Here is a 15,229-nt window from a genome sequence, read left to right as displayed (position 1 = left end):
TTCAGCTTGTACTAAATTCATTTTTTTTCTGAACTTCTTCGAAAATATTCTCATTTGTAGTTGTTCCACACACACTATTCATAGGGGCTAATTCTTCAGTCAATTCAAGCTCGTCATTGCCTCAAAATAAACAACTGAGTAGCATCAGTAACATCCATTGATTCATCAAGGGAAAATTATTCATTTGCCTTGTTTTTTAATTGGCTGTTGATGTTACTTCCAATATCGTCGACTCCAAACAACTGTTCTCACCAAATGGTTAATAGTCTTAAATGAGTTTATTTTCTCTGAATGCATTTCTTTGGTTGCCACAGTCAAGCACAGTTTAATTAACTCATTATTGTTAAACAGCTTTCCTTGCTTTGCTAACAAATGAGAAACCCAGAAACTTTCTTTGGTTGTAGTCTCATTTTCACTTTTTATTTTTGTGAACAAATTCTTCTGTGATGGATATTCCATTTTAAATTATCTGATTTTCCTTTCCTTTGCATTTCTAGGAGTTGGAAATATTGTGATAAGTACTTAGTCTGGTAATGTTGACACATACTGGGCTCTTTTAGCACAGCTATCATGTTATTGCACGAAAACAAAATGCTTGGCCATCTACTGAAATAACAAAATAATTCACACTTCACTGTGCCTTGAAAGAGCAACATCCAAAGTCTACCTTTCTTGTTTTGACACAATAGGTATGCACTGGTAATAAAAAATAAGTAAACGGGTAAAATGTCACAGTCTGGCAATATGCATGGCACTTGAAACACTGCAGAGTTATAACCGCATCACTGCCATTTGTAGTGTGTTATGCAGTAGGGCGAAGTGATAAAAGTACCACAGACAGTCTCTCTTGCAGCTACAACTCTGCCTTTTTAGCATGAACACACTCATGGATGACACATTCATGAAGAGGGTGGCTGTATTCCAATAAGACTTTCTTTACAGACACTAAAACTTGAATTTCATATCATTTCCATACCATAAAATACTATTCTTTTGATTTTTTCCACCATTTAAAAATGTAAAAACACTCAGCTCAAAATCTGTACAAAAATAGGTAGTGGGTCATATTTAACCATGGGGGTCATAATTTTCTGATTTATTCAATAACTCATAGTGGTTATGTCTCACTGACTGAACTATGACACAATATATATTCAGTGCCAACTATGTTTCAGATCCCTGCCAGGCAAAGAAGACACAAAGATGAATATTACAGGGTATCTGTCCTCAAAAGGTCTATATACATTCAATAGTTTTCTGTAATAAAAATTTAACAAGTATTTGCTTGTCATCTACTAGATACTTGGCACGATATTGCGTGAGATACCAATAGCTTTACTCCTTAAATCCTTCTCAGCCTTGTTTGGGAGACAAGTCATGCCCATAACCAGTTACCTATTGCTGTGTAACAAGTTACCACAAACTAAGCAACTTAGAAAAACACACATTTATTATCTCACAGTTTCTGTGGGTCAGGAGTTCATTCATGGTTTAACTGGGTCCTCTGGCCTAGGGTCACACAACTGCAAAACTGTCTTCTCATCTCGAAGTTTGACTGGGAAAGAATCTCTTCCCAGGCTCACTCAGGCTGTTAGCAGAATGTATTTATTTTTTTGGTGGTTCTAGGAGTGAGGGTACTAGCTTCTTGCCTAGCATCTGGAGGCCTCTCTCAGCTCTTAAAGGCTACTCTAGCTCTGTGCCTCCCAGCATGACCACTTACTTCCTCAATGCCAGCTAAAAAGAGACAGTCTCTAGAGGGAGTCTGCAAGCCAGACGGAGCTTGATGTATTATAACATAGTCAAGGGAGTAACATCCGATCACCTGTGTCATATTGCACTGGTTACTAGCAAGACACAATTTCTACCTGCCCTCAAATGGAGGAAATTATACAAGGACATGAACATCAGGGGGCCCATATCACAGGGGGTCCCTCTAGAGATAATCTGCCATGGGCTCAAAGAGGAATAAGATAAAATATATGATCAAAAGGGAAATGGTATGATATAGACCACTGGTTTTCAAAGCACCTAAAGAATAGAGAATATAGAATGGACGGGAATTATTAAGTAAGGCCTCATGGAGAAAGAAAGGTCTCAGCTTGTCTTTGAACACTATGTAGACTAAAGCATTCATAAAATTCCTTGGGAAATGACACCACTCATGATAATGTTACTACAGCAATATAATTGGAGATTTGCAGTAAAATGCTGTGACTCACTAGAATTCAATCCTTTTCAAGACTTTATGTAAGATGTGATATGCTTCCAGTATTTAAATCAAGAACAAACCCCGCTCCCTTAAATAAAAGCCCTATACAAAACTCAGTACCAACTAAAAGAAGAAAATAATTATTGTATTCATTCCAGCCCTATCTAATCTGATTTAAATAGCTCAATAAGTGATGTTAATACTATTCACCATTCCACTTAGATACAGAAGGAAGGGAAAGGAATAGAAGGAGAAAGGGAAATGATTTCTATTTCTCCAGCATTTACAGAACACTTACACTGCTGCAGAAAATGGGTCCAAATATGGAGACTGATAAACTATTAGCACAGACTATACAATGCAACTGATGATGATAATTCATGCTTACAATTCTTTATAGTCAACAGAAGTAGTTTCATAACTAAAGAAAGTGGGCATTTCTGGCTTCTCGTATTCAAATGCTATTTTTGATTCACTTCTAACTTCCTTATTTAAACATTCTTTTCTCCCAAATTAGCCAAAAGATTCTTTCTCAGTGAGCACAAACCTCATGGAAAGTTCAGTTTTTAAGTTGCTCCCATTTCTTAGTTCTCAATAAGCCAAAAGGATTACATTGCTTCAGATCAAGAAATCTAACTTTAAAAATTCCTATTTGAGTTAAGAAAAAGAATGGAAATTTCCTTCCCTAAAAGGTGATTCTAGGAGATCCACGTGAATTCATAAATGCCAATTCCATGTTCACAAACACTGATCAAATGATCCAAAATACTAGATACATTCATGCATAGACTTTATGTCACCAATAATTATACTAAGTGAAAGATAACCGTATTAATGAAATAGATATTTGAGATACAGACAGAGATAAAGATAAAACTTGGTGAATAAAAACCTGGAATTTTCTGTAATAACAGATAAATCAATACCATTTAACCTCCCAGATGTGGGTGTCAAGGAAAATATGCAACTCTGAGTCTACTAAGAAAAAAGCTCTAAGGCAAGAAGTGGCTGGTTCTGAGACAAACTTCCAGACCAGCTGGGCCTCAGTACAAAGACTAAGTTCCAAATAACAGACAGTTTCACCACTGTCCACAGCACTCACCAAAAAAAAAAAAAAAGGAAAGAAAGAAACCTTTAGTCAGTACTTATGCTGAAGATTATTTGGCTAACACCTTGGTTCATCGTATCATATACACTCTCAGTGCAAAGTCAGGCCTTGATTTCCTTATTACCAGTAACTGTAGAACAATTTTCCTTGTTGTAGAAGCTTGATTCCTCAGGCTCTTCTTGAAGCACATCATTTCCTCATCTGTTTATTCAGTCAAACACCAAATCACTGATTACTTCACTTCACCCCAGTTGATTTACTGCCTTACCACCTTATGCCTGGACTACTGAAATTGGCTGTCAGTGGCTCCTTCTGTCTGAATTTTCTTCATCATTTCCTATCTTTCACATTGCTACTGGGATTTATCACTTCCTCACTGAGAATAGGCAGTAAGAGCTCCCTTTGGCTATTAAAAGGTAAAGGTTCCTTGTCTTTATTTCAGTGCCCTCTGAGTTATCCCTCAGGATTTCCCTAAGCCTACCCAAATTTGAAACCATGTTTCACCAAGCAGATCTTTCTTTTTATCACTTTTCCATTTTTTTTAACATCTTTATTAGAGTATAATTGCTTTACAATGGTGTGTTAGTTTCTCCTTTATAACATAGTGAATCAGCTATACATTTACATATATCCCCATATATCCTCCCTCTTGCGTCTCCCTCCCACCCTCCCTATCCCACCCCTTTAGGTGGTCACAAAGCACAGAGCTGATCTCCCTGTGCTATGCAGCTGCTTCCCACTAGCTATCTATTTTACATTTGATAGTATATATAAGTCTATTCCATTTTCATTTATGTCATTGTTTTCTCCTAGGGGTCCTACTCCACATGTCTCAGCTTAACGTGCTGTCTTCCATTAAAATTTCCATACACATACATTTCTCCTTTTTCTAAACGCAAATAGCATTCTGCACCGAACTCAGTTTTTTATCAATGACTGTATCTTACTCTTGAATATATATATATATATATATATAATTACTCTTAAAGAAGTCTTATCTTTCTTACTGTTGTATGAGCATACATGGCTTATTTATGCTTTACTCACAAATATATTTTGAACAACAACAAAAAAAAGTTCTTAAAATTACTTGTTGAATGAATGCAATAGAGAAATCTTTAAAAACCAAATACCATATATTGTTGTATATGATGACTATAAAAAGAAACTGTTTAACTCATAAGTGCAACTAACAGACTCACAAACTCTACATGGAAAATTGTTCCCTGGGGAGACCTTCAAGACAGCAGAGGAGTAAGACATAGAGATCACCTTCCTCCCCAATAAATACATCAGAAATACATCTACATGTGGCACAACTCCTACAGAACACCTACTGAACTCTGGCAGAAGACCTCAGACTTCCCAAAAGGCAAGAAACTCCCCACGTACCCAGGTACGGAAAAGAAAAAAGAAAAAACAGAGACAAAAGAATAGGGACTGGACCTGCACCTCTGCAAGGGAGCTGTGAAGGAGGAAAGGTTTCCAAACACTAGGAAGCCGCTTCGCTGGCAGACACTGTGGGTGGTGGAGGGGGGAAGCTTCGGAGCCACGGAGGAGAGCGCAGCAAGAGGGGTGCGGAGGGCAAAGCGGAGAGTTTCCCGCACAGAGGACCAGTGCCGACCAGCACTCACCAGCCCGAGAGGTTTGTCTGCTCACCTGCCTGGGCGGGCGGGGGCTGGGAGCTGAGGCTCGGGTTTCGGAGGTCAGATCCCAGGGAGAGGACTGGGGTTGGCGGCATGAACACAGCCTGAAGGGGGCTAGTGCGCCACGGCTAGCCAGGAAGGAGTCCGGGAAAAAGTCTGGACCTGCCGAAGAGGCAAGAGAACATTGTTTCGGGGTGCACGAGGAGAGGGGATTCAGAGCACCACCTAAAGGAGCTCCAGAGACGGGCGCGAGCTGCAGCTATCAGCGTGGACACCAGAGACGGGCATGAGACACTAAGGCTGCTGCTGCCGCCACCAAGAAGCCTGTGTGCAGGTCACTATCCACACCTCCCCTCCTGGGAGCCTGTGCAGCCCACCACTGCCAGGGTCCCATGATCCAGGGACAACTTCCCCAGGAGAATACACAGGCCTCGGCTGTTGCAATGTCACACTGGCTTCTGCCGCCGCATGCTCAACCTGCATTCCATACCCCTCCCTCCCCCCAGCCTGAGTGAGCCAGAGCCCCCTAATCAGCTGCGCCTTTAACCCCTTCCTGTTTGGGCAGGAACAAAAGCCCTCAGGCGACCTACACGCAGAGGCAGGGCCAAATCCAAAGCTGAATCCCAGGAGGTGTGTGAACAAAGAAGAGAAATGGAAATTTATCGCAGCAACCTCAGGAGCAGTGGATTAAATCTCCACAATCACTTGATGTACGCTGCATCTGTGAAATACTTAAATAGACAATGAATCAACCCAAAATTGAGGCGGTGGACTTTGGGAGCAACTGTACACTTGGGGTTTGCTTTCTGCATCTAATTTTGTTTTGGTTTTATGTTTATCTGAGTTTAGTATTTATAGTTTATTATCATTGGTATATTTGTTCATTAATTTGGTTGCTCTCTTGCTTTTTTTTTAATATATATAGATATATATTTTTTCTTTTCTTTTTTCTCTTTTTGTGACTGTGTATGTGTACGTTTCTTTCTGTGATTTTGTCTGTATAGCTTTGCTTTTACCATTTGTCCTGGGGTTCAGTCTGTCGGGTTTTTTTGTTGCTGTTGTTGTTTTTTTTAGTATAGTTTTTAGCGCTGATTACCATTGGTGGATTTGTTTTTTGGTTTGGCTGCTCTCTTCTTTCTTTCTTTCTTTCTATCTTTTTTTGTCTTAAAATTGTTTTCGATTATTAATATTTTTTCATTTTTTATTTTAATAGCACTTTTTTTCTTTCATTTTTTCTCCCTTTTATTCTGAGCCATGCTGCTGACAAGGTCTTGGTGCTCCAGCCGGGTGTCCAGCCTGTGCCTCTGAGGTGGGAGAGCCAAGTTCAGGACATTGGTCCACAAGAGACCTCCCAGCTCCACATAATATCAAACAGTGAAACCTCTCCTATGAGATCTCCATCTCAGTTGTAAGACCGAGCTCCACTCAACGACCAGCAAGCTACAGTGCAGGACACCCTGTGCCAAACAACTAGCAAGACAGGAACGCAACCCCACTCAGTAGCAAAGAGGCTGCTTAAAATCATAATAAGGTCACAGACACCCCAAAACACACCACCGGATGTGGTCTTGCCAACCAGAAAGAAAAGATCCAGCCTCATCCACCAAAACACAGGCACCAGTCCCCTCCACCAGGAAGTCTACACAACCCACTGAACCAACCTTACCCACTGGGGGCAGACACCAAAAATAATGGGAACTACGAACCTGCAGCCTGTGAAAAGGAGATCCCAAACACAGTAAGTAAAGCAAAATGAGAAGACAGAGAAACACATAGCAGATGAAGGAGCAAGGTTAAAACCCACCAGGCCAAACAAATGAAGAGGAAATAGGCAGTCTACCTGAAAACGAACTCAGAGTAATGATAGTAAAGATGATCAGAAATCTTGGAAATAGAATGGAGAAAATACAAGAAACGTTTAACAAGGACCTAGAAGAACTAAAGAGCAAACAAACAATCATGAACAACACAATAAATGAAATGAAAAATTCTCTAGGAGGAATCAATAGCAGAATAACTGAGGAAGAAGAACAGATAAGTGAGCTGGAAGATAAAATAGTGGAAATAACTACCACAGAGTAGATTAAAGAAAAAAGAATGAAAAGAATTGAGGACAGTCTCAGAGACTTCTAGGACAACATTAAAAGCACCAACATTCAAATCACAGGGGTCCCAGAAGAAGAAGAGAAAAAGAAAGGGACTGAGAAAATTTTGAAGAGATTATAGTTGAAAAGTTCCCTAATAGGGGAAAGGAAATAGTCAAGTCCAGAAAGTGCAGAGAGTCCCATACAGGAAACATCCAAGGAGAAACACACCAAGACACATATGAAGCAAACTATCAAAAATTAAATACAAAAAAAAAAATATTAAAAGCAGCAAGGGAAAAACGACAAATAACATACAAGGGAATCCCCATAAAGTTAACAGCTGATCTTTCAGCAGAAACTCTGCAAGCCAGAGGGGAGTAGCAGGACATATTTAAAGTGATGAAAGGGAAAAACCTATAACCAAGATTACTCTACCCAGCAAGGATCTCATTCAGATTCGACAGAGAAATTAAAAGCTTTACAGACACAGAAAAACTAGGAGAATTCAGCACCACCAAACCAGCTTTACAACAAATGCTAAAGGAACTTCTCTAGGCAGGAAACACAAAAGAAGGAAAATACCTACAATAACAAAGCCAAAACAATTAAGAAAATGGTAATAGGAACATACATATCAATAAATATCTTAAAGGTAAATGGACTAAATGCTCCAACCAAAAGACATAGACTGGCTGAATGGATACAAAAACAAGACCTGTATAAATGCTGTCTAAAAGAGACCCTCTTCAGACATAGGGACACATACAGACTGGAAATGAGGGAATAGAAAAAGATATTCCATTCAAATGGAAATCAAAAGAAAGCTGGAGTAGCAATTCTCATATCAGACAAAGTAGACTTTAAAATAAAGACTATTACAAGAGACAAAGAACGACACTACGTAATGATCCAGGGATCAATCCAAGAAGAAGATATAACAATTGTAAATATTTATGCACCCAATGTAGGAGCACCACAATACATAAGGTTAATGTTAACAGCCATAAAAGGGGAAATTGACAGTAACACAATCATAGTAGGGGACTTTAACACCCCACTTTCACCAATGGACAGATCAGCCAAAATGAAAATAAAAAGGAAACACAAGCTTGAAATGATACATTAAAGAAGATGGGACTTAATTGATATTTATAGGACATTCCAGCCAAAAACAACAGAACACACTTTCTTCTCAAGTGTTCATGGAACATTCTCCAGGATAGATCATATCTTGGGTCACAAATTAAGCCTTGGAAAATTTGACAAAATTGAAAGAGTATGAAGTATATTTTCTGACCACAACGCTATGACACTACATATCAATTACAGGGAAAAAATCTGTAAAAAATACAAAAACATGGAGGCTAAACTATACACTACTAAATAACCAAGAGATCACTGAAGAAATCAAAGAGGAAATCAAAACATACCTAGAAACAAATGACAATGAAAACACGATGACCCAAAACCTATGGGATGCAGCAAAAGCAGTTCTAAGAGGGAAGCACATAGCAATAAAATCCTACCTCAAGAAACAAGAAACATCTCAAATAAACAACCTAACCTTACACCTAAAGCAATTAGAGAAAGAATGACAAAAAACCCCAAAGTTTGCAGAAGGAAAGAAATCATAAAGATAAGATCAGAAATAAATGAAAAAGAAATGAAGGGAACAATAGCAAAGACCAATCAAACTGAAAGCTGGCTCTTTGAGAAAACAAACAAAATTCATAAACCATTAGCCAGACTCATCAAGAAAAAAGGGAGAAGGCTCAAATCAATAGAAATAGAAATGAAACAGGAGAAGTAACAACTCACACTACAGAAATACAAAGGATCACGAGAGATTACTGCAAGCAGCTCTATGCCAATAGAATGGACAACCTGGAAGAAATGGACAAATTCTTAGAAAAGCAGAACCTTCCGACACTGAACCAGGAAGAAATAGGAAATATTAATAGACCACTCACAAGTAATGAAATTGAAACTATGATTAAAAATCTTCCAACAAACTAAAGTCCAGGACCACATGGCTTCACATGTGAAATCTATCAAACATTTAGAGAAGAGTTAACACCTATCCTTCTCAAACTCTTCCAAAATACAGCAGAGGGAGGAACACCCACAAACTCATTCTACGATGCCACCATCACCCTGATACCAAAACTAGACCAAGATGTCACAAAGAAAGAAAACTACAGGCCAATATCACTGATGAACATACATGCAAAAATCCTCAACAAAATACTAGCAAACAGAATCCAACAGCACATTAAAAGCATCATACACTGTGATCAAGTGGGGTTTATCCAGGAATGCAAGGATTCTTCAATATATGCAAATCAATCAATGTGATACACCATATTAACAAATTGAAGAATAAAAACCATATGATCATCTCAATAGATGCAGAAAAACATTTCGACAAAAGTCAACACCCATTTATGATAAAAACTCTCCAAAAAGTAGGCATAGAGGGAACTTACCTCAACATAATAAAGGCCATATATGAGAAACCCACAGCAAACATCAATCTCAATGGTGAAAAACTGAAACCATTTCCTCTAAGGTCAGGAATAAGACAAGGTTGTCCACTCTCACCACTATTATTCAACAAGGATTTGGAAGTTTTAGCCACAGCAATCAGAGAAGAAAAAGAAATAAAAGGAATCCAAATCAGAAAAGACGTAAAGCTGTCACTGTTTGCAGATGACATGATACTATACATAGAGAAACCTAAAGATGCTACCAGAAAACTACTAGAGCTAATCAATGAACTTGGTAAAGTAGCCGGATACAAAATTAATGCACAGAAATCTCTTGCATTCCTATACACTGATGATGAAAAATCTGAAAGAGAAATTAAGGAAACACTCCCATTTACCACTGCAACAAAAAGAATAAAATACCTAGGAATAAATCTACCTAAGGAGACAAAAGACCTGTATAAAGAAAACTAACACATTGATGAAGGAAATTAAAGATGATACAAACAGATGGAGAGATATACCATGTTCTTGGGTTGGAAGAATCAACATTGTGAAAATGACTATACTACCCAAAGCAATCCACAGATTCAATGCAATCCCTATCAAACTACCAATGGCATTTTTCACAGAACTAGAACAAAAAATTTCACAATTTGTATGCCAACACAAAAGACCCCGAATAGCCAAAGCAATCTTGAGAACGAAAAATGGAGCTGGGGGAATCAGGCTCCCTGACTTCAGACTATACTACAAAGCTACAGTAATCAAGACAGTATGCTACTGGCACAAAAACAGAAATATAGATGGATGGAACAGGATAGAACGCCCAGAGATAAACCCATGCACATATGGTCACCTTATTTTTGATAAAGGAGGCAAGAATATACAAGGGAGAAAAGACAGTCTCTTCAATAAGTGGTGCTGGGAAAACTGGACAGCTACATGTAAAAGAATGAAATTAAAACACTCCCTTATACCATACACAAAAATAAACTCAAAATGGATTAAAGACCTAAATGTAAGGTCAGACACTATTAATCTCTTAGAGGAAAACATAGGCAGAGCACTCTATGACATAAATCACAGCAAGATCCTTTTTGACCCACCTCCAAGAGAAATGGAAATAAAAACAAAAATAAACAAATGGGACCTAATGAAACTTAAAAGCTTTTGCACAGCAAAGGAAACCATAAACAAGACCAAAACACAACCCTCAGAATGGGAGAAAATATTTGCAAACGAAGCAAGTGACAAAGGATTAATCTCCAAAATTTACAAGCAGCTCATGCAGCTCAGTATCAAAAAAACAAACAACCCAATCCAAAAATGGGCAGAAGACCTAAACAGACATTTCTCCAAAGAAGATATACAGATTGCCAACAAACAAATGAAAGAATGCTTAACATCATTAATCGTTAGAGAAATGCAAATGAACACTACAATGAAGTATCACCTCACAGCAGTCAGAATGGCCATCATCAAAACATCTAAAAACAATAAATGCCAGAGAAGGTGTGGAGAAAAGGGAACCCCCTTTCACTGTTGGTGGGAATGTAAATTGATACAGCCACTGTGGAGAACAGTATGGAGGTTCCTTAAAAAACTAAAAATAGAAATACCATATGACCCAGCATTCCCACTCCTGGGCATATACCCTGAGAAAACCATAATTCAAAAAGAGTCATGTACCACAGTGTTCATTGCAGCTCTGTTTACAACAGCCAGGACATGGAAGCAACCTACGTGTCCATCAACAGATGAATGGATAAAGAAGATGTGGCACATATATACAATGGAATATTACTCAGCCATAAAAAGAAATGACATTGAATTATTTGTAGTGAGGTGGATGGACCTAGAGTCTTTCATACGGAGTGAAGTAAGTCAGAAAGAGAAAAACAAATACTGTATGCTAACCCATGTATATGGATTCTAAAAAAAAATAAAAAGTTCTGAAAAACCTAGGAGCAGGACAGGAATAAAGATACTGACGTAGAGAATGGACTTGAGGACACAGGGAAGGGGAAGGGGAAGCTGGGATGAAGTGAGAGAGTGGCATCGACATATATACACTACCAACTGTAAAATAGATAGCTAGTGGGAAGCAGCCAAATAGCACAGGGAGATCAGCTCTGTGCTTTGTGACCACCTAGAGGGGTGGGATAGGTAGGGTGGGAAGGAGACGCAAGAGGGAGGAAATATGGGGATATATGTATATGTATAGCTGATTCACTTTGGTATAAAGCAGAAACTAACAAAGCATTGTAAAACAACTATACTCCAATAAAGATGTTGGGAAAAAAAAAAAAGAAAATTGTTTCTTCTTTCGATTCTGAAAGTTTATACAGAACTAGCAAGAATGACTGACTATGAATTTGATAAACTTCAAATTACATTAATAACTGGCTGCATTAACAAAACAAACCTGAAATAGTTACAAAACAAAAATAAGGTCCAAGAGGGATTCCATTTGAGATTTTCTATAAAACACCTGCAAATCATTGGTTCAAGACGGTGGAGTAGAAGGACATGCACTCACTCCCTCTTGCGAGAGCACCAGAAACACAACCAACTGCTGAACAATCAACAACAAGAAGACACTGGAACTCACCAAAAAGATATCCCACATCCAAAGACAAAGGAGAAGCTGCAATGAGATGGTAGGAGGGGCACAATCACAGTAAAATCAAATCCCATAACCACTGGGTTGGTGACTCACAAACTGGAGAACACTTATACCACAGAAGTCCACCAACTGGAGTGTAGGTTCTGAGCCCCACGTCAGGCTTCCCGACCTGCGGGTCCACCAATGGAAGGAGGAATTCCTAGAGAATCAGACTTTGAAGGCTAGAGGGATTTGATTGCAGGATTTCGACAGGACTGGGGGAAACAGAGACTCCACTCTTGGAGGGCACACACAAAGTAGTGTGTGCATCAGGACCCAGGGGAAGGAGCAGTGACCCCATAGGAGACTAAACTAGATCTACGTGCTAGTGTTGGAGGGTGTCCGACAGAGGCAGGGGGTGGCTGTGGCTCACCGCGGGGACAAGGACAGTGGCAGCAGAAATTCTGGGAAATACTCCTTGGTGTGAGCCAACCCAGAGTCCGCCATTAGCCCCACCAAAGAGCTGGGTATGCTCCAGTGCTGGGTCGCCTCAAGCCTAACAGCCAACAGGCAGGGAACCCAGCCCCACCCATCAGCAGACAAGCAGATTAAAGTTTTACTGAGCTCTGCCCACCAGAGCAACACCCAGCTCTACCCACCACCAGTCCCTCCCATCAGGAAGCTTCAACAAGCTTCTCAGATAGCCTCATCTACCAGAGAGCAGACAGCAGAAGCAAGAAGAAATACCATCTGCAGCCTGTGGAACGAAAACCACATTTACGGAAAGACAGACAAAATGAAAAGGGAGAAGACTATGTACCAGATGAAGGAACAAGATAAAACCGCAGAAAAACAACTAAATGAAGTGGAGGTAGGCAACCTTCCAGAAAATGAATTCTGAATAATGATAGTGAAGATGATCCAGGCCCTTGGAAAAATAATGGAGGCAAAGATCTAGAAGATGCAAAAATGTTTAACAAAGACCTAGAAGAATTAAAGAACAAACACAGAGAAGAATTAAAGAACAAACAAACAAAGATGAACAATGCAATAACTGCACTGAAAAATACACTAGAAGGAATCCATAGCAGAATAACTGAGGCAGAAGAACAGATACGTGACCTGGAAGACAGAATGGTGGAATTCACTGCCACAAAAAAAAATAAAGAAAAAAGAATGAAAAGAAATGAAGACAGCATAAGAGACCTCTGGGACAACATTAAATGCAATAAAATTCGCATTATAGGGGTCCCAGAAGGAGAAGAGACAAAGAAAGGATGCAAGAAAATATTTGAAGAGATTATAGCTGAAAACTTCCCTAACATGGGGAAGGAAATAGCCACCCAAGTCCAGGAAGTTCAGAGGGTCCCAGGCAGGAGAAACCCAAGAGAAACACACCAAGACACATAGAAATCAAATTGACAAATATTAAAGACAAAGAAAAATTATTAAAAACAACAAGGGAAAAATGACAAATAACAAACAAGGGAACTCCCATAAGGTTAACAGCAGATTTCTCAGCAAAAACTCTACAAGCCAGAAGGGAGTGGCATGATATATTTAGAGTGATGAAAGGGAAGAACCTACAACCAAGATTACTCTACCCGGCAAAGATCCCATTCAGATTCGACAGAGAAATCAAAAGCTTTACAGACAAGCAAAAGCTAAGAGAATTCAGCACCACCAAAGCAGCTCTACAACAAATGCTAAAGGAACTTCTCTAAGTGGGAAATACAAGAGAAGAAAAGGGCCTACAAAATCAAACCCTTAACAATTAAGAAAATGGTAATAGGAACATACATATCAATAATTTCCTTAAACATGAATGGCTTAAATGCTCTAACCAAAAGACACAGGCTCGCTGATGAATACAAAAACAAGACCCATCTATATGCTGTCTACAAGAGACCCACTTCAGACCTAGGAACACATATGGACTGAAAGTGAGGGGATGGAAAAAGATATTCCATGCAAATGGAAATCAAAAGAAAGCTGATTTCAGGAGTAGCAATACTCATACCAGATAAAATAGACTTTAAAATAATGTTACAAGAGACAAGGAAGTACACTACATAATGAACAAGGGATCAATCAAAGAAGAAGATATAACAATTATAAATATATATGCACCCAACATAGGAGCACCTCAATACATAAGGCAACTGCTAACAGCTGTAAAAGAGGAAATCAGCAGTAACACAGTAATAGCGGGGTACTTTAACACCTCACTTACACCAAGGGACATATCATCCAGACAGAAAATTAATATGGAAACACAGGCTTTAAATGACACAGTAGACCAGGAAGATCTAATTGATGTTTATAGGACATTCCATCCAAAAACAGCAGATTATACTTTCTTCTCAAGTGCACACGGAACATTCTCCAGGATAGATCACATCTTGGGTCACAAATCAAGCCTTGATAAATTTAAGAAAACTGAAATCATATCAAGCATCTTTTCCAACCACAATGCTATGAGATTTGAAATCAATCACAGGGAATAAAACATAAAAAACAAAAACACATGGAGGCTGAACAATATGTTACTAAATAACCAAGAGATCACTGAAGAAACCAAAGAGGAAATCAAAAAATACCTAGAGACAAATTACAATGAAAACACGATGATCCCAAACCTATGGAATGCAGCAAAAGCAGTTCTAAGAGGGAAGTTTACAGCAATACAATCCTACCTCAAGAAACAAGAAAAATCTCAAATAAACAATCTAACCTTACACCTAAAGGAACTAGAGAAAGAAGAACAAACAAAACCCAAAGTTAGTAGAAGGAAAGAAATCATAAAGATCAGAGCAGACATAAATGAAATAGAAACAAAGAAAACAATAGCAAAGATCAATAAAACTAAAACCTGGTTCTTTGAGAAGATAAACAAAATTGATAAACCTTTAGCCAGACTCATCAAGAAAAAGAGGGAGAGGACTCAAATCAAGAAAATTAGAAATAAAAAAGGAGAAGTTACAACAGACACTGCAGAAATACAAAGCATCCTAAGAGACTACTACAAGCAACTCTGTGCCAATAAAATGGACAACCTGGAAGAAATGGACAAATTCTTGGAAAG

This window comes from Eschrichtius robustus, chromosome 2 (genome assembly GCF_028021215.1).
Source record: "Eschrichtius robustus isolate mEscRob2 chromosome 2, mEscRob2.pri, whole genome shotgun sequence".
Taxonomy (NCBI): domain Eukaryota; kingdom Metazoa; phylum Chordata; class Mammalia; order Artiodactyla; family Eschrichtiidae; genus Eschrichtius; species Eschrichtius robustus.
This window is presented reverse-complemented; position numbering follows the sequence as displayed.